This window comes from Ambystoma mexicanum, chromosome 7p (assembly GCF_040938575.1).
Source record: "Ambystoma mexicanum isolate Mex_15411 chromosome 7p, UKY_AmexF1_1, whole genome shotgun sequence".
NCBI classification, from domain to species: Eukaryota; Metazoa; Chordata; class Amphibia; order Caudata; family Ambystomatidae; genus Ambystoma; species Ambystoma mexicanum.
Genome location: NC_090939.1, coordinates 734,547,775 through 734,566,327, shown reverse-complemented (window position 1 = coordinate 734,566,327; position 18,553 = coordinate 734,547,775). Strand labels below are relative to the sequence as shown.

The 18,553-nt window shown below is 49.3% G+C and overlaps 1 protein-coding gene across 7 annotated transcripts in view; it reads right to left on the bottom strand.

The window, feature by feature from the left end:
* Positions 1-18,553, bottom strand: part of BEND2 (BEN domain containing 2) — a 1,020,032-nt gene that overhangs the window by 947,394 nt on the left and 54,085 nt on the right. The window contains exon 2 of one of the 7 annotated variants that reach the window (XM_069636824.1): positions 5,646-6,082. The exons of the other annotated variants lie outside the window; for them this stretch is intronic. The gene's annotated coding sequence lies outside the window, so the exon portion shown is untranslated. The remainder of the gene's footprint in view (positions 1-5,645; positions 6,083-18,553) is intronic. 7 annotated transcript variants of the gene reach the window in all.

The following is an 18,553-nucleotide window of genomic DNA, read 5'->3' as shown; positions in this document are numbered from 1 at the left end:
CACACCCCCTCACACCTTTTAAAAATATATATATATTTTGTTTTTCCAAAAAAGTTTGTTATCTTTGCAGTCGCTATTTATTTTTTTTTCCGCTTACATCACTGCATACCCTTGCATAGTCTTGGGGCGTAGGCAGAGAAGTCTTGTTTTCTGGTTCTTTCCTTTTTATAGCAATGGATTTCAAGTCTGCACGTGTTCTGGCTTCTGGTGGTGCAGTGTCCACCGGAGATGCTGAGTTTTTCCGTGAAGTAGCAGGGCGAGTTTAGGGCTACTGCCTTCTAGATGAAGCAGCAAGACTTGAAGGTGATTTGTGCATGTAGTGGGAGCCAGTGAAGGTGGATGAGGGCCAGGGTGATGTGGTTGTATCTGCGTAGACCCTTGATGAGGCATGCTGCCGCGTGTAGGACACTTCTCGGGGGCACAAGGGAGGATGACAGGAGGCCTTCGAGGAGTGCATGGCACCCATCTAGGTGGGGTAGGGCCAGTGCTTGAACGGTGGATCTAAAGCTGTCCGGAGGGAGGAATGCTTGACTTTCCACACAAGGGAGAGCAGATACTAAGCTTTCTGAGTTTTCTTATCTATGTGTGACTTTAAGAAGAGGTGTGTCTCGATGTGGAACCCGAGCGACTTGGCGCAGCAGGTGAGCTCGGGTGTGAAGCCCTCAGAGTTCATGGTTAATAGCCAGGTCTGTATGTCTGGGTATTCAGTGATGTTGGTGAGGAATAGGAATTCGCTCTTGGAGGGGGTGAGCTTCAAGCATGCACTGGACACCCAAGACTGGATCAGTGAGAGGCAGGTTTTGAGCCTATGGATGTCCTTGATGGAGACAATCTTGAGGTACAGCTGTGTGTCATCAGCGTATTGGTGGATGTTGTGTGTGGCTATGAGGGCTCCCAACGGCTCCATGTATAGATTGAAGATCACTGGGGAGAGGATGGAACCCTGCGGGACTCCACAGGTGACGGGTAGCATTGGAGATCTAAAGCAGTCCATCTGAACAGATCTCAGGGTCTGCACGCAATTATGCCTTTACCGCTCACCATATTCTAACAGAAATTTTGGAATACGGACAACATCAGAATCTGCAGTTGATGGGAAAAGCCAATTAGCTGCATGCCAAAATACCATTACTGCATGACAAGCAGAACTGAAAGTGGTGCAGTGCCATTTTTAAAAATGCAATCCATTAACAATTGGACTATTGCATCAGCTATCTAACTACAAAGTCCACCTAGGGTGATGCTACATGTGATTAGGGAGATACCGGAAGATGATGGGACACCAGTGATAGTACAATTCAAAAAGCAGATGGTCTAGGAAACAGAAAAGGAGATATCTGCCTTTTTTGGATCCCCCTTACTATCGAGAAGTTCAAGAAGTGGCAGAACATCATCAAACTGTGTCTGGGCCATTGTAGCCAAACCATGCCATAGTCTATATCTACTGCAGGAGCTAGTGTCCGACCTCTTGACTTAAGTACATGGGGCTTTGTCGGTCCTGATCATGGCCTGCAAAATGGGGACTGGCATCCAGAAGGGTGGAACAGGAACATTTGCAGTCCGTTGGGAGTACAACCCAAAATCAATATGTTGTAGTATAAATAGGCTAGTACCCGCACTAGTTCTACTAATTCACCATTGTTCATCCAAGCCCAGGCCATCTGCAGATCCAATTAGCAATTGTGCCAAACACACCCCTAAGCTGAAGTTGCATGTCTCACCTAAACGTGTCATACATGTTGAACAAATTCATTATGGAACTGGAAAATGTGTTCCTTTTCAGGACAATATAAGTCCCACAATTTACAATTAACTAATGAGATTTACGAAGCCTGACCTTGGTGTGCATGCATGCACATCAATTTAACATGTCAACGTTTTTTGTTTCCAACATCTTTATTGATATGATCATATCACTAATAGAGCATTCTTTATAACACTAGGACAGACCAAAATCTATTTAGCCACATGGCTATTGTCGATACATCAGTTTTCCTCCCCAGAATTGAACTACACACCATTTAGCCGATAATAGATTAGACGTCAGTGTCGAGGGATGCTTGCGAGCTCACGGCTAAAATGGGCACTCTTCTTTGAGCTCTAAGGGTGCTATGAAGGAAGAGGAGGCCCTGCTGTGCTCGAGCCCAATGATGGAAGCCCCGACTGGCTGATCTGGTGCGTGAGAGGGAGTCGGGTGCCTACCACTTGATTTTTCGGGTGACACAATACCAGCCTTGCCGTGAATCGGCGGGTGAAGCGAGACACCTCTCCCCCCGGTGTGAAGTCGCATCTGCTGGGTTCTGGGGGAGATAAAATACAGCGGCTGAGTTTGGGCCTGGTAGAAGCTTGGAGGCAGGCCCAGGCTCCCTCTGGGAGACCTGGGTGTCATCTAGGGTGGCAGAGCAACAGAGGGGCTGCGGCCCCAGCCAGGGGGTGGCATACCTGCCCGGGTCTTGGTGGCCACCGGATTAGTCCTGGGGGCTGCCGGCGGGGCGGCTGTGGAGAGCTGGAGGAAGCCTCAACACCAGCGTTCTTGTGGAGGTGGGGACAGGCACACTGCCCGCAGTGGTGACAGGCAATGGCCTGGAGGATCAGGTCTCCACACGCTGGTAAGCCCAGCAGCACTGAGGAGTAGGGAGTGAAGGCAGGCGCTGCCATCCCTCTGACCTGGGCTGCTGTTCCCCAGAGGAGTCGGGTGGCCGGGCACAGTGGTGGCTTGTGCAGCGACCGCCACACCTGGTACTAGCACAGACTGCTGGGCCAACTTCATTTTTTCTGACCGGGAGAGATAAGATAGCATGAGGCCTCAGGCATGGGGCGACCAGAGCGGTGTGAGATATGATATGATATAGCATTTATAACTCGCCTATACACAAGTGTTTCAAGGCGGAACGAGGCAAGGGAGGGGCAACAGAGGGAAGACAGAGACATCAATCTTACTAGGCCAGTTGACACTGAGATTGTGTAAGTGCAGGGGGGGGTCGTAAGGGGGAGGGGGCAGTGCAGTACATAAGATAACCGTAAAAAATAATAAAGATAAATAAAATAAAGACAATAAATAAAAAATCGCGGCCAACTTTTAGCAAGTGCAAGGGTGAGTGCAGACATCAAGTGCTGGTCTGGAGCTGTAGGGATACAGAACAGTCCCTGAGTGAAAGGGTTGCCGGGGAGGCAGTGCAGGTGGGCAACTGGCGGGGAGGGGACCTCTGCCCGAGATCACAGGGTAGCCAGGTAAACCAGTGCAGTTTCAGTTTCAACCAGGAGATCAGCAGGGGAGCAGAGCAGAGAAAGCAGAAACAAAGAGGAAGGTCTTGAAGTGCTTCCGGAACCGGAAATGGTTCTCCTCAAGTTTCAGAGAAGCAGGGAGGCTGTTCCAGAGGGAGGCCCCAGGAGACGAAAGAGATCTACCACCAACTTGGTCATTGGAGAAGCGACTAACCTTGAGGGAGCTGGAGGCAGATGAGCGAAGAGCTCGAGAAGGAAGATATTTAGGAAGAGAGAGTTGAACTATTGAGGCCCCATGTCCCAGAAGGCCTTATGGACAATGCAGAGGGTTTTGAACTTAATCCTCGCTGCCAATGGGAGCCAGTGCAGAGATTTCAGTCCTGGAGAGATATGATCCCTGGGCTTGAGGCCAAGGACAAGTCTTGCAGTCCTGTTTTGATGAGTTGCAGAGGGCGGAGAGTAGAGGCAGACAGATTTAGAAAGAGGCTGTTGCAGTAGTCCAGCCTAGAGAGAACCAGAGCTCTAGAGATGAGCTTCTGGGGGAAGGAGAGGAAAGGAAGAATACGTCTGAGGAGGTGCAGCTGGTGGTGTGACTTCTGACGTCAGAGATGTGAGAAGAGAAGGAGAGTGTGGAGTCCAAGATGACCCCAATGTTTTTAGCCTCACAGGTGGGAGCAGGAAGAGGGCCAAGAGCGGCCGGCCAGAGAGTGACAGGAAAGGAGGGTGCAGGTGTGCCGATGAGGAGAATCTTACTGGCATTAAGGCAGAGATTAATGGCAGCACACCACTCCTGGATAGCAGACAGACAGATGAGAGTAGGAGACGAGGTGGCAGAGGGGCGCCTGACAATGAGTTGTGTCATCCGCATAGAACTGAAAGTTGAGGCAGAGAGCGGCAATGCGGTGGGCAAGAAGTGCCAGGTATTGGTTGAAAAGCCAGGCAGAGAGGTTAGACCCCTGGGGAACACCACAGGTAGAGATAGAGATAGAGGAGGGGAAGGACCCAAGTTTGACCTTGGAAGGTCGATCGTAGAGGAAAGATGTCAGTCAAGCCAGGGCCTGATCAGTGATACCCAGGTTATTACGGAGACGGTTGAGCAGGATGCCATGGTTGACTGTGTCAAAGGCAGAAGAGAGATCAAGAAAGATGAGAAGACGGGGGGGTTGGAATCAAGGTTGGAGAGCAGGTCTTCACAAATATTCAGAAGGACAGTTTCTGTGCTTCTGGCAGCTCTGAAGCCAGACTGATGGTCATGGAGACAACCAACAGATTCAGTGTGAAGATTAAGCTGGGAGATGGGCAGCTTTTCCAGGCGTTTCCCAGGAAAGGAGTGATGGAGATTGGGCATTGGGGTATCTTAAGAAGAGGGTGCACAAGGGAGTGCTTCAGGGGGAAGGGAAGACTCCAGTGGCGAAGGAGTGGTTGCAGAAGTCAGCCAGAGCAGGAGCCAGGGTGGCAATGTGGTCCTTGATGGTTTTGGAGGAGCAGGAGTGAACCTGTTTTGACGAGACTTTCATAGATCAGACTTGTCTGGAAACCTTGACTGGGGACAACAGGGGAAAGGCAGAGAAGCTGGGAGGAGGGGTGGCTGAAGAAGGGCCAGAGAAACAGCAGGGAGTAGAGGGAAGAGGGGGAGAGGAAGAGAGTGAGGACAGGGTGTCCTGGGTTTTTGAGATTAAATGAGAAGCCAGGGCCGTACGGAGGGCCTGGGAGGGGACAGGAGCAGTAGAGACTGCAGCAGGGTTGGCCAGTTCCTTGCAGATTTTAAAGAGTTTGGCCGAGTTGTTAGATGCCCCTTGAGATGCAGGCTTGGATGTGTGCTCGTCACCAGTCTAAAGGTGGGGTTAAGAGTAACAGACCGAAACTGTAGAATTTGTTATCAATATATAACTTTATTAACTCTTCTCTTAAATAATGTTTTGTTATTTTTATCTTTCAGGTTTAAACAAATGGCAAGGATACAGGTTGTAGACTCTGTGACAGCTTCAGTAAAAGACCAGCTTCTTCGTGAAGGTAAGTTTGTTGGTAAGTCTCTAGCGTCTATTTTCTTTCTTCTCTTTAATTTTCTTTCTTTCTTGTCTAGCTTGTAGCCCCTCCTATGGCTCAAACTCCCTCTTTCACTCTGGATTATTGTCAATATTTGTAATACTCCTCATGTAAATTCACACCTTTGTATGTGCTGTATCTCTTTCTTTATTCTCTCTTAACTGGATCATTCTTAACTTGTCTGTAACATTAACTGCAAACGTTTTCATACAAATTTAAAAACATGGATGATGCAGTCTCTTTTACTTTGAATTTATGGTTTCCTGCACATCAACTTGTTTTATAAACTTTTGGCACTTCACTCAGCCGTACGGGGTTCTCCTGTCATCTCATATGACTTCTGTTGCATTTGAACTTAAATGGAACGTTCGTACCTCAATGTTGGTTTCACTTTCTTAGGGGCGTAGCTTATGGGCATCAGCAACGGTGTGATTGGCCTCTTCAGAGAGGACCCCTCTTCTAATGCCGGAACCGCTGCTCCGTCCTCTCATCCAGCTTTACCCCTCCTCTTGGCTCACGAAGGCTCTGTAGGTCATCAGCTGTCTGCAAGTGTCGGGCACTCCTCTCAAGGCCGGCGCTGGCGTAATACACCCCTCGATGTACGGACGGCTCTTCGAAGCCGTGTCGCAGACAAACGATTCGGCGACACCTCAGGAGTCGGGTCCGCCCTCTTCAGTGATCCTTGGTACGTGGGATCAACTCCTTAGCGCAACGGCGCAATAACTATATCCACAAAACGTATAACAGTTGCGGCCAGTAACTAATATGCCCATTCATAACAGACAATTTCAGTTTCTTCCTCCTGTGTTTCCTAGCAACCAGATAAAAACACAAGCCACACATTAGAGAAAAGGTCCCTATAGTGTTTCCCTGTATTTCATTGGCAGATTAGCAAGTCTATCAATTACATACACACTGCCTTCTTATGTCAGCCTTTCTCACAGCTGTTTTGCCTGGTATTGACAGAGCTTGTTTCTGGGGCAGAGATGTCACAGTGCTCTTTTCTTGGTGTGGACAGAGAGCCGGTATTGCCTTTGAAGCAGGCAGCAGGTCAATTTGTCAGAGGATGTACCAGAAAGCCGCCATTTGCTCTCAGCCACCTTGCACTTGCGTTTAAGGGTGATGAGCTCAGAGTCATATCATGAGATGCACTTTGGCTTTCAAGGGGATCCTCATGGCAGGGGCAAGAACATAGAGTGTATCAGATATAGCAGAGTGGAGCATAGCGAGGGCTGTGTCAGGGTGTGAGTCAGACAAGGGAAGAGGAGGGGGGGAGAAAGAGGCAGCGAAAGCCTCAACTGACACTCTTCATGGGTCGGATAACCAAGAAGGTAGGTGGCAGTGCTAGAGTGTGCTTGGCCTGAGGGGTGGAGAGGGTGAGCTAGGAGGAAAGGAGAAAGTGATCACTGCAGGAGAGAAGAGTGGTGAGAGGGATTGAAAGGGTCTGAAGAGATCAGAACATCCAGGGTGTGCCCTGCAGAGTGAGTCGGGTTAGAGGGCAGACTAGAGAGTGAGAGAGAATCACAGAGGCTGCGAAAGAGTCCAGATGAAGGACAGGAAGCATCTAGGTGGATGGTAAAATCTCCAAGAAGGAGGAGCTGAGTGGTTGAGGCCAGGAGGGAAGAGGGAAGAGAAGAGGTCCGCTCACTCAGGGAGGAAGGAGGAGATCTGGCCAGGTGGCCGATAGATGGTAGCCATAGTAAGGGAATGGTTGGATCTGGGTGCAGCAAAGATCTTGTAGCCATCAGGGAGGAGTGTCAAAGCTCGTGACAGAGCTGGCTGTGAACCAGGTCTCGACGAGACCGAAGACATTAAGGTCAAGTTCCTCCAGGAGGCGGCAGATGTCAAATGAGTGTTTGACAGCTGAGCGAGAGTTTAAAGTGGCAATATGGAGAAGGGTGCCGTCCTCTAAAGACTTCCGGAGTGGGGGGTACACGGTACAAATCAGAGGTACGTCCCGCATAGGTGTAGAAGGAGCCTGAGGGGGGGCAGAAGAGGAAGAGGGAGAGGGCAAGGTAGCCAAGGAGAAGACAGCAGGGTGAGGGAAGGAAGCTGAGGAAGGGAGAGGAGGGACAGCAGGAGAAGACAATAAATTGATGAGGCGCAGGAAGTGTCTATCAAAAAGCAGAAGGTTAGCCTGAGGGCCTTGGATCAAGACGGTGCCATTCAGATAAACATTAATGATGACCTTAGAGGAGTGGAAGGAGGGCCTCCCACCGGGTGCCACCATTAATGGGAGAAGAGGAGAAAGTAGAGAGCACAGAGACCATATGTAGAGTTCATAGGTCTGGCGTGGGAACGACAAAGAGGATGTCGGTGAGGGTTTGCCTGGAAGAGGCACTGGTACAGGTATCAGCGATAGAGAGACCTGCTTTGGAGAACAGGATGTCCTTTTTAAACTTCTTCCTCCAGATTTAGTGAGGAGAGCAGGATAGTCAATAGAGAAGCAGTTACAAAAGAAAGAAGAGACAGAGAGCACCACAAAGTAGGTAGGGCGAGGAGAGAAGAGGAAAGGTGTGGGTGAAGGCGGGGAGAATACTAGGGAAGGACCCAGGACAGGATGCAAGCAGGCGAGAGGGAGGGAGACGAGACAAATAAACAATTGGATAAGATGACAGGAGCTTTCGATAGTGGTAGAAAAGTTTGCTAGATGAATGCTATGCTAGGAGGCAAAACCACAGAACGGTACAACTTTCACAATGCAATTTTTAAATACCGGAGAAAACACACATAAGTCTGAGAGTCCTGTATAGTGGAGAAAAAGGTCTAGGTTTCACAAGGCAATTTTAAATACTATCACAGTGCATTTCAAATACCGGAGAAAACACACCTAAGTCTGAGAGTCTGTTATGTGGCCAGGTTTTCAGGGTAGAGTGAGGTTCTATTCCTGACCCATGCCACTCCTACCTTGCCAAGTCACTGCTGGTTGACGGCCGGCCACTAGCTCCTCCTGCTGACACCTGCAGACACTAGCTGTAGCCGGCTCTGTGGGAGCCGCCCTTTGCCTTGGGGCCTTTAGCCACAGGGGCTGCCCTGTGGTCAGGCCAATCGGTGAGGGTGAGCGGACCAGGAGGAGGGGTGAAAGGAACAAGGAAGTGGATGGCACGGGAGGGATCGGGATGGGAGTGCTCACCCTCCCGTGAGCACTCCCATCCCAAACAGGGCTGCAGACCTTGGTAAGGACACATTTAAAGTTGCAAAGGCCCAGAGGGGTCACACAAGGGCTTCAACTCACCAGCTCGCCAGCACACAAAGGTGCCTGGGTTTTGTTTTTTTTTTACATTTAAAAAGCGCACAAATCGGCCCTGGGGTATCGTGGCACTGTTACAGCAAGGCTTACTTAGTTACATGAAGCAAGAAAATCAATGGAATGACAGTCTGTGGTTCTTGGTTACATTGAACCTTTATCAGGGTACTTAATGAATTCATTGACATTGGCATGGTTACATTCTCCAGGTTCCAGGTTTACAGTGAGCCTGTTACAAAACAGTAGTAGGTTATATTAATAAATACATATTGGGCAAGGTTACTGTCTCGATGGATCATAGTTACAAAGGAGTCTGAGCAAATTAATGGGCTTTCTTAGGGTGACAATAGGTGTGGGCCTCTTGTGGTGACGTGGGCTAGTTGAAGAGCTTGGTTTTAAGTCACTTGCGGAAGGAAAGGTGGGAGGTCTCATTCCTTAGGGTCATAGGGAGTGCATTCCACTGTTTAGGAGCTAGGAATAGGAAGCTCGAGTCTCCCGCTTTGGTTTGTTTGTCCTTGCCCGTGCCAGTGACTGCCTCCTGGACTCCTGTTGGCCCACATCACTGGAGGTACAATGGGCCTCATGCGTTTGAGCTTTGGCAACACCCTGACGAGCGGAAAGTGATTTTTTGGGCCCAGGCCTGAGCCGGCGTGACTGGCAAGTTCTGTCCAAGACTCCCTGGTGTGTGTACAGGGAGCAAATGTGTTGCTGCGCATAAGGAAGGACATGGTGGCGCCTGCAGTTGGGCTGGACCTGCAGCAGTTTTGACAACACCTGGCTGTGGGCTGTATGCACCAGGGTGTGGGTGGCCACACCTGATGCTGGGGCCTCCTATATAACAGTCTGCAATTGTTTGCCCACACTCATCTGTTTTGTGGCCTGTTGCATGATTGGAGTGAAGGGCTGGGACCGTACTGGTGACTGGTTTGGATCCGTGCTACACTGGGGGTCGGGAGCGGATTGCCAAAGGCAATCAGAGGCAAGCTGTCACGTCTCGGCTAAATTGGAAACTGCCTTGGCGATTGTCTGAGCGCTATCCGGCACGTAAACGTCTTGGAACCACAACTCCCACAACTCTTGCACTTACAACCACGTAACGTACACGCATGACGTTGCTGTGTTTTCATTGGTTGGGAACTTCATTTAACTCCCATCTATCCGGAGATCGAGTGCTCCTAAACTGCTCTTAGTTACGAGCTCCGTTCCCGGATTCCTGTTTGACTTTCTGACTACCCGGCGCCTGAATCACGTTATTGTCCTTGTCTGTCTCCCGACGCCTGCCTCCCTCCATTGTTCCCCTTGGATTATATGAACCCGGCTTACCCATTATTGACCTCCCACTTCTGAATCCTCAAGTTTTGGTGACCCGATAACCCGAACATTTGCGAAAGGGAAATAGCGTGAGATTAACGCTCGCTTCCCTGATCATTTCATTTCTTTCCTGGTCCACACCTATTGCTTTGTACATTTGTTTTGGACGCTTTGCTGATTACACTGTGGATTGCTTTGAACCTTTTTTGGGACGCTCTGCTGTTTACATTTGGATTGCTTTGAACCTTTTTTGGGACGCTCTGCTGTTCACATTTGGATTGCTTTGAACCTTAATTTGGGACGCTCTGCTGTTTATACTTTTGATTGCTTTTGAACCTAATTGAGACGCTCTGCTGCTTCCACCGTGGTGTTCCTAGGAAACTGGCACACCTTCCCTTCACTCTTCATCCTCCTTGTTTTCTGCACTTTGATACCAGTAGGTTACTGGTATATCATTCCTACGGAGCAGGTAAGAGTGGGTAATTGTGGGCGGTGTCGGCTGTTTATTCTCCGGCACTACTTGGCTGCATTTCCTGAACAACTGTTTTATTCTTTGTTCCTCTAGCTCTGACGATTCTGCTCCGGCCTTTTCACTCAAGCCCCCGGCCTGCCTGGTGTATTGATCCCTGTAGGCTGAGCTCTTGGGAGGGAAGTCTTTGGCACATCACCTAAAAGACCCCAGATTCCTTGAAAGAAAGGAACTTCCCTAGAAGAGTGGGGAAGGATTATCTGCAACGACCAGAAATCAACCCCTGGGTTGCGACAGATTTAGGAGCCTTACAATAACGCCTATTTGTTATGGAGGCTGCATCAGACCCGATGGCAGCTCTCATGCAGGCTTTTTCCGCCTTGTGCACCGATATGGCCTCCGCCCATGCGACTTTACATCAACGCATGGATGTATTACAGAGCTTCGTGCAGCCATTACCCCATGATGAGGAATTCGGTGATGCCGCTGCAGCAGCACCTCCTCCTGTATCCCCTCCGGCTCCAGCTCCGGTTGTTCTTCCTGGGCCTTTTCCTTTGGCCCCACCCGAACGCTTTTTGGGGGATCCCAAGGCGTATCGGACTTTTGTGAATCAGTGTCGCCTCCACTTTCTTTGTCGTCCCTTGGCATTTCCAGACGCTACGACTAAGGCGGCCTTCGTTCTCTCCCATCTCGGTGGCACCGCCGCAGCATGGGCTAACCCGTTGCTGGAAGCCAATGATCCGGCTCTTTATGACTTCGATATGTTAATTCATTCCATGAACAGCGTTTTTGATATGCGCTACAAAGCACAAACTTCGGATTTGGAATTCTTGGCTATTAATCAAGGCAAAACGGATCTCTTGACCTACCTGGCTCGTTTCAACCAGCTGGCGGCTGAAACCATGTGGCCAGAACAGAAGAAAGCGGCTGTTTTCTACAAAGGTCTGTCGGAGGATCTAAAAGATGCCTTATCAGTGGTGCCCGCCCTTCCACCAGGTTTTCCTGAGTTACTCGACCTGGTCCTTCAAGTCGATGCTCGGATTCGGCAAAGAAGGGGCGAACGTCGGTATCCTGATATTCGTACCTCTTCCCGAGCAGATGGCACTACTCCTGTTTCTCAAGGTGAAGCCGAACCCATGCAAATCGGGGCCATCAGGGGTCCATTGTCCAAGGCTGAAAGAGAAAAACGGGTGCTGAACAACCTATGCTTCTATTGTGGCCAGTCAGGACATTATATTCGTATTTGTCCTAAAAGACCCGCCAAACCGGCGGGAAACGCCAGGACTCGTCCGTAAACCGGGCCTTCAGGATGAGTCAAATGTACCCAGGCTCGGATATGTGTTTTCCATCTTCACATGTGTATCTTACAATGTGTTTCAAGGCCCCTGGCATCAAACCATTTTCCAAACCTGTAATGATAGACTCCGGGGCTAGTGGGAATTATATGGATTCTGGCTTGGCCGAACGTTACAAACTACCCATAATTCCCAAAATACAACCCGAGGACATACATGCTGTAGACGGTTCCCGTTTGATATCCGGACAAGTCACGGAGCAAACGACTTCCCTACAAATGTCCACCTTACAAGGTCATTCGGAATCTATCACATTTGACCTTATAACGGACCCCCAGTTCGGTATGATTCTGGGTCTATCTTGGCTGCAAACCCATAATCCCGTAATTGATTGGGTTGAACAAACCGTGCGGTTCTCATCCTCATTTTGCATACAGAAATGCCTTGGGTCTCACGAGGCAGCAGTCTTCTCTCCTTGCCTGGCCCTGGTGACTAGTATTCCTTCCATCAGTGCCTTATCCTCTATCCCGGGCCCTGTGCTTCCATCGGAATACCGAGAATACTCGGATGTGTTTGATAAAGGCTTGTCAGAAAAACTGCCTCCACACCGAGAATACGACTGCCCCATCGATCTCATCCCTGGGGCAGTCATTCCACACGGTCGTATCTATTCACTCACTCAAAAGGAAGAAGAACACCTGCGAGACTATGTGGACAATGCATTGCGCTTGGGACGCATACGTCCATCCCGATCACCAGCGGCCTCCCCGATTTTCTTTGTGCCTAAAAAGGAAGGGGATTTACGCCCATGTGTGGATTATCGTGCTCTCAATAATGTCACGATCAAAAACCAGTATCCACTACCACTTATCACGGAGCTCCTTGATAAAATGACCTCCTCTACCGTCTTCACCAAGTTGGATTTACGGGGAGCATACAACTTGGTGAGGATACGTAAGGGGGATGAATGGAAAACCGCATTCAAGACGAAGTTTGGGCTTTATGAATATTGTGTAATGCCCTTCGGGCTTTGCAATGCCCCAGCGACCTTCCAACACTTTGTTAATGATATTTTCAGGGACTTGTTGGATTGTTACGTCGTAATATATCTGGACGACATCCTGATATATTCAGAATCCTTACCACAACACATACAACATGTACGCTCTGTCCTGCTTCGTCTAAGAGAACACTCTCTCTTTGCTAAACAGGAGAAGTGTGTGTTCCATGCATCATCTGTAGAGTTCCTGGGTTTTCAAATATCCCAAAAGGGAGTGCTTATGTGCACCTCCAAGGTCCGGGCAGTACTGGATTGGCCTGTCCCGACTTCAGTAAAAACCCTTCAATCATTCTTGGGTTTCTCTAACTTCTACAGACGTTTCATCGCTTCCTTTTCCGAAATAGTTGCGCCACTGACTCGGTTGACCAGTCCGAAGGTCCCTTTCCTTTGGGATGAACAAGCGCAGTCTGCATTTCACAAATTGAAGGAGGCTTTTACCACGGCTCCCGTCTTGCAACACCCTAATCCGGCCCTTCCATTTATCGTGGAAGCCGATGCCTCTGCAATTGCCGTGGGGGCCATCCTGTCGCAAATCTGTCCGGATACCCATCGACTACATCCGGTGGCTTTCCATTCTCGGAAACTAACGCCAGCCGAATGTAATTATACAATCATGGAGAGAGAATTACTGGTGATTAAGGTGGCATTCAATGAGTGGAGACATCATCTATTAGGTGCTAAGCATCCCATTACTGTGTACACGGATCATCGGAACCTCCAAGCATTGTCCCATGTGAAATGCACCAATGCTAGGCAAATACGGTGGCATTTGTTTTTTACCATGTTTGATTTCACGGTGACATATCGCCCCGGTCCGTTACATGGAAAGGCGGACGCCTTATCACGTATTGGTACGGATATGGAAACTATGAAACAATCAACCCCAGTATTGTCCTCAGGGACTGTAGTGTGTGTTTGTTCGGTTTCTCCGTCCATCCTAGATGAGTTAAGGAGATGGGCCAAGGATCATGCTACTATGCTTAAAGAGTTGGACGCCGAACTCATCACCGGTCTACCATATGTTAAAGGCCTACTGTACCTGCCTGATAATCAAACCCGGAGAAAAGCTCTCGAATGGTCCCATGATCTCCCGTTGGCAGCTCACCCTGGTCGGGCTAAAACATATGACCTTCTCCACCGATGGTGTTGGTGGCCTGGTATGAAAAAGGACACCGAAACATATGTCTCCAAGTGTGCCGTATGTACACAATGCAAAAGACCACCAGGTAAACCCGTGGGTCTTCTAATGAGCATGCCATTACCCCCGTATCCGTGGCATACGGTCACCCTTGATTTTGTGGTGGAACTCCCTTGTATTGGGGGGATGTCCACCATTCTTGTGGTTGTGGATGTTTTCACCAAAATGGCACGATTTATTCCATGCTCAGGAATACCTACTGCTTCTATGTTAGCGAGTCTGTTTTTTGACCATGTGGTGCGTTTTTTTGGCCTTCCTACGGTTCTGATATCTGACCGGGGGTCTCAATTTACCTCTCGCTTCTGGCGCTCCCTTACTTCATCTTTGGGTATTGATGCCCGCTTGTCCTTGGCCTACCATCCTCAGACGGATGGCCAGACTGAACGTACCAATGGCACTATGGAACAGTTTCTTCGCTGTCTGTGTCTGCAACATCAGTCTAATTGGTTTTCACTACTAGGTGCAGCAGAATTTGCCTATAACAATTCTATCCATTCATCGATTGGCTGCTCTCCGTTTTATGCTTTATATGGTCTGCACCCAAGGACTCTGCCGCCTGTCTTGCCTTCTTTAAAACAGTTTCCCGCAGCTAATGCTGTGAAGGATTCCTTGCTTGCCATCCGTAAATCTGTGTTATCTCATTTACAAGCTGCGCAACGTCGTACCAAAATGCAGGCTGACAAGCGACGCGCACCGGCTCCTTCGTATTCTTGTGGTGACCATGTGTGGCTCTCTTCAAAACATCTGGCCATTAAAGGTAAGAGGAAACTGTTGCCATGTTACCTGGGTCCTTATACGATTATACGATGCCTTAACCGTGTCACTGTTTGCCTGGAGATACCATCTCATTGGCGGGTGCACCCGGTGTTCCATGTCTCCTTGCTTCGCCCTTTTGTTCCTGGCACACGGTTGCCTGCTGTCCCCGCCCCGGTTAACGTCCATGGAGAGGACGAGTATGAGGTGCGTGCTATCATGGACACTCGCCTATGTCGTGGGGTCCGGTCTTACCTGATTGACTGGAAGGGGTACGGTCCGGAGGACAGGTCCTGGGAACCGGCCTCTAATTTGAACGCACCCCATTTGTTGCGTGCCTTTTGGTCTCAACGCTTGCATATAGACTCAGGAAAGAGCGCTCTTTGTGGAGGGGTACTGTCACGTCTCGGCTAAATTGGAAACTGCCTTGGAGATTGTCTGAGCGCTATCCGGCACATAAACGTCTTGGAACCACAACTCCCACAACTCTTGCTGTTACAACCACGTAACGTACACGCATGACGTTGCTGTGTTTTCATTGGTTGGGAACTTCATTTAACTCCCATCTATCCGGAGATCGAGTGCTCCTAAACTGCTCTTAGTTACGAGCTCTGTTCCCGGATTCCTGTTTGACTTTCTGACTACCCGGCGCCTGAATCATGTTATTGTCCTTGTCTGTCTCCCGACGCCTGCCTCCCTCGATTGTTCCCCTTGGATTATATGAACCCGGCTTACCCATTATTGACCTCCCACTTCTGAATCCTCAAGTTTTGGTGACCCGATAACCCGAACATTTGCGAAAGGGAAATAGCGTGAGATTAATGCTCGCTTCCCTGATCATTTCATTTCTTTCCTGGTCCATACCTATTGCTTTGTACATTTGTTTTGGACGCTTTGCTGATTACACTGTGGATTGCTTTGAACCTTTTTTGGGACGCTCTGCTGTTTACATTTGGATTGCTTTGAACCTTTTTTGGGACGCTCTGCTGTTCACATTTGGATTGCTTTGAACCTTAATTTGGGACGCTCTGCTGTTTATACTTTTGATTGGTTTTGAACCTAATTGAGACGCTCCGCTGCTTCCACCGTGGTGTTCCTAGGATACTGGCACACCTTCCCTTCACTCTTCATCCTCCTTGTTTTCTGCACTTTGATACCAGTAGGTTACTGGTATATCATTCCTACGGAGCAGGTAAGAGTGGGTAATTGTGGGCGGTGTCGGCTGTTTATTCTCCGGCACTACTTGGCTGCATTTCCTGAACAACTGTTTTATTCTTTGTTCCTCTAGCTCTGACGATTCTGCTCCGGCCTTTTCACTCAAGCCCCCGGCCTGCCAGGTGTATTGATCCCTGTAGGCTGAGCTCTTGGGAGGGAAGTCTTTGGCACATCACCTAAAAGACCCCAGATTCCTTGAAAGAAAGGAACTTCCCTAGAAGAGTGGGGAAGGATTATCTGCAACGACCAGAAATCAACCCCTGGGTTGTGACACAAGCCCACCAGCAATTTTCAACAAAAGAAGGCTTGGCGCTGGCCAGGGAAACAATGGCAGCCCCAGAGCTGTCTGGCAGAGAAGTTGGGATACCCCCAGCCGTGGTGATACCCGGATCTGGGCCGCAAGCTGACCCACCCTCAGAACTAAGTCTAGTACTGGCAGAGATGAAGTGCGGCTTTGCCTCGGTGAATACCAAACTGGACGGAATGGAATACAAAATGGACCGCATGCAACAAAGGATCGAGAAGGAGAGTAGCTGCATCCAGGAGGCGGAACACAGGGTGGGTGTCCTGGAGGATACAAGCAATGAGGTGACTCAGGCTATTCGAGGCTTGCAGAATGAGATGAGGGAGATCTGGGACAAAAACGAAGACCTTGTGGCGAGATCCAGACGTCAGAACATCGCAGTAGTCGGTACTTGTGCTGACCATGGAGGTGTTCATGGAAACTTTTGTCAGAGAGGTACTGAAAGATCTGCCAGTGTCTGCCCAATTCCTGGTAGAGAGGGCCCATCAGATCTCAACTCAAACCCAAAGCAGGACAGAACCCCCGTCCGGTAATAGCGCAGCTGCTTAATTATTGAGACCGCAACACTATTCTGAGTAGGTCTCGTGAACTAGGTGAGCTGCAATACAAAGACGCCAGAGTCTCTTTATACCAGGATTTTACACCATCAGTTCAGAAGGCCCGACTGTCCTCTTTGGCTGCCAAGAGACTGCTGAGAGTGTGTGTATTGCAGTATGCGATGTTATATCCGTCTAAGTCACGGGTGATTCCTGACAACAAAATCCACTTTTTTTTTACAAGCTGAAGTTATTGCCTTTGTGGAATGTCTTCCTAAGCCCTAGGAGGGGAAAGGTGCTTGTCAACGCTCCTAGAACATTGGACCTGGGGCGGTTGGTGCACGGCCTGAAACTCAAGTTGATACTGCGTCAGGGCCAGGTGGGATTATAAATCCCTGGTGTATACAATCTGCTGGAGCTCCAGAGCATGGCGTGATAGTGATGATATTCTGTAATGAAACGGGTCCGTTGCTGGTTATCCTTGAAAGGTTGGGCCTCCTCCTCCTGGAGCGGTCTTGGAGTGGGTGGTTGTATGTGGTCGCTGAGTGCTGCTTGGTTAGAGGGGAGGTGATGGGGCAGGCGTGTTCCACTGCTAGTTGGTGTTGGGCAGTGTAGGTGGGTGTGGCACGGATTGAGCTAGTGCATGGGAATGTTGGCGGGAGCAGGACTGGGTGTGTATTTGTTGAAAGTTGATTCACGTCTGCCTGGAATAGGCTGGTGCATAGTTGTATGTTGTTGGAAACTTGTGGAAACCGTTGCCCAGGAGTGCGGAGCTCGCTGAATACTGAATGCAGAAGCATATGCCAGGGTGTAATATTATAAGTTGGAATGTGAGGGGGTTGAACAATCTGAGTAAAAAAACAGAAAGGTGGTCAATTACAGCAAGTTAATTATTTTGCAGGAAACCCATCTGATCGCAACAGCTAATGAGGGGGTGGTCAGGGCGTGGGGTCCCAACAGATTCTATACATCATACTAAACTTATTCATCTGGGGTCATGGCACTAATTCACAAGTCTCTCCACTTTAAGTTTGGTGGAACAGTTTATGACCCACGGGGTAGGTTTTTTATTTGTGTGTGGCAGTTGGGCTCAAATCTTGGTGACGTTTATCAACATTTATGGCCCAAACCAAGATGACCCTGCTTTTTTGGTTTGTTTTTTTGTTTGTATCACTCCACTCCAAAAGTTACAAATATATGCATACTAACATTGTCTGGGTGGGTGATGTTAATATCGCTTTGCAAACAGCGCTAGATAGATCAGTGGGGTCAGCGCGTTCCTTCCCACAGTCGACTGATAGGATATGCAGGGGTGTGACTGCATTGGGGCTGGTAGACGTCAGGCGTGTACTTCACCCAGCAGTGTTGGAGTTTTCCTTTCATTCGTCAGTACACAGTACGTCATCGAGACTGGACTATGTGCTAGCTAGCCCACATTTGATGCGCATGACGCTGGATTGTTCGCTTCTCCCAAGGACTTTGTCGGGCCACTCCCCTGTTTTGTGGTCGTTGGAGGTGGGATCGGAGGCCATGCCTAGGCCCCATTGCAGGTTCAAGGCTGCAGCCCTGTGGGACATAGTGTTTCGCAGTGAGGTGGTGGATGTTGTGTGGTCATACCTTGACGTTAACATGGGCTCGGTCGGTTCGATGGCCTCCATTTGGGAGACATTTAAAGTGGTTCTTCGCGGGAGGTATATGGCCTTGAAGTTTGGGATGTTGAAAACGACTAGGAGGCAGCTGGCAGACCTGGAAGGGGAAATCAAGGCTACGGAGGCTTCCCTGTTGGCCGTAGATGATGTAGTGGCCAGGGTTGAACTGCGGGAAGCTCTGGGCAGGTTCAGTGACTTGGCTGACTGTGAGGTTTATACTTGGTGCGTCCTGCAATGCCACAAAT